Here is a 2,394-nt window from a genome sequence, read left to right on the forward strand (position 1 = left end):
ATGTGCTATAAAAGTTTCCTTTGTTGGATTTTTTTTCACCCTCTCGTTTTTTGGCTTGCCTTTTTCTTTTGATCCCCTGCCCCTTTGAAACGTTGAGTAAGCTATTGGCTCAAGGGACCCGCATGTCATCCTCTATGTCCATCAACTTTCTTTTCTTGGATTTTTTTTCACCCCCTAATTACTAGCTACTTTCTTTTTCTTTTGATCTCAAGCCGCATTACAAACATTGAGACCGCTGCTGCAAAATGGGACCCACATGTCATCCTCTATGTACAATAAATCTTGGATTATTTTTGGCTCCTGATATTTGGTCACTTGCCTTTTTCTTTCGATCTCATGCCACCTTTGAAACGTTGAGTAAGTCTGTGGCTCATGGGTCCCGCATGTCATCCTCTACGAACAATAAAAGTTTCCTTTCTTGGAGTTATTTTTGACCCCTAATTTCTGGCTATTTGCCTTTTTCTTTTGATCCCCTGCCCCCTTTGAAACGATGAGGACGCCGTTGGCAGGTCGGTCCCACATGTCATCCTCTATGAACAATAAAAGTTTCCTTTGGTGGATTTATTTTTTACCCCTAATTAATTTCTGGCTATTTCCTTTTTTTCTTTGATCCCCTGCCGCCTTGGAAACGTTGAGGATGCTGCTGCCTCATCGGTCCCGCATGTCATCCTCTCAGAACGATAAATGTTTTATTTTCTTGGATTTTTTACCAACTGATTTTTGGTTTTTTTTATTTTCGATCCCCTACCGCCTTTGAAACGTTGACGACGCTGCTGGCTCATGGGTCCCTGATGTCAGCCTTCCCGTACAAGAAACATGTGATATCTTGATTATTTTGCAGACAATAAAAGTGTATTTCGCTCTGAGCTATTGCAAACGGATAAATTAAATCTTTATTTTTACAACTTATATCTTGAATCTCCTTGTTTTTTGTTTTGGCGAAGAATAGGACTTTCCTGTTTTTTTTTTAGAAAAATCCGAACTTTCATGTTCGGAGTGGGCTGAAATTGTACGAGTCAAAAGGCCCGGAAGGATAGTTCGAAGGCCCGGATGTCCAGATCCAGCCCAATTGAAATCTTTCTTTTCTTGGATTTTTTTCACCCCTGATTTCTGGCTACTTCATTTTTATTTTGGTCCTGTGCCGCCTTGGAAACGTTGAGACCGCTGCTGCAAAATGGGACCCGCATGTCATCCTCTATGTACAATAAAGTTTCTTTTCTTGGATTATTTTTGGCTCCTGATATTTGGTCACTTGCCTTTTTCTTTCGATCTCATGCCACGTTTGAAACGTTGAGGAATCTGCTGGCTCATGGGACCCGCATGTCATCCTCTATGTACAATAAAGTTTCTTTTCTTGGATTATTTTTGGCTCCTGATATTTGGTCACTTGCCTTTTTCTTTCGATCTCATGCCACGTTTGAAACGTTGAGGAATCTGCTGACTCATGGGACCCGCATGTCATCCTCTATGTACAATAAAAGTTTGATTTCTTGGATTTTTTTCACCCTCCGATTTTTGGCTATTTCCTTTTTCTTTTGATCCCCTGCCGCCTTTGAAACGTTTAGTAAGCTGCTGCCTCATAGGTCCCACATGTCAGCCTGTATGAACGATAAAGCTTTCCTTTCTTGGAGTTTTTTTTGACCCCCTAATTTCTGGCTACTTTCATTTTCTATTGATCTCAAGCCGCATTTGAAACGTTGGGACCACTGCCGCACAATGGGACCCGCATGTCATCCTGTATGTACAATCAAGTTTCTTTTCTTGGATTATTTTTGGCTCCTGATATTGGGTCACTTGCCTTTTTCTTTCGATCTCATGCCGCCTTTGAAACGTTGAGTAAGCTGCTGGCTCATGGGTCCCGCATGTCATCCTCTACGAACAATAAAAGTTTCCTTTCTTGGAGTTATTTTTGACCCCTAATTTCAGGCTATTTGCCTTTTTCTTTTCATCCCCTGCCCCCTTTGAAACGATGAGGACGCTGTTGGCGTAGTCGGTCCCACATGTCATCCTCTATGAACAATAAAAGTTTCCTTTGGTGGATTTATTTTTGACCCCTAATTAATTTCTGGCTATTTCCTTTTTTTTCTTTGATCCCCTGCCGCCTTGGAATCGTTGAGGATGCTGCTGCCTCATGGGTCCCGCATGTCATCCTCTCAGAACGGTAAATGTTTCTTTTCTTGGATATTGTTTACCAAATGATTTTTGGCTTATTTTTTCTTTCGATATCCTACCGCCTTTAAAACGTTGATGACGCTGCTGGCTCACGTGTCCCACATGTCAGCCTCTATGAACAATAAACGCTGAGGACGCTGCTGCCTCATGGGTCCCGCATGTCATCCTCTCAGAACGAAAATGTTTCTTTTCTTGGATTTTTTACCAACAGATTTTTGGTTT

This window comes from Lolium rigidum, chromosome 4, assembly GCF_022539505.1.
Source record: "Lolium rigidum isolate FL_2022 chromosome 4, APGP_CSIRO_Lrig_0.1, whole genome shotgun sequence".
NCBI classification, from domain to species: Eukaryota; Viridiplantae; Streptophyta; class Magnoliopsida; order Poales; family Poaceae; genus Lolium; species Lolium rigidum.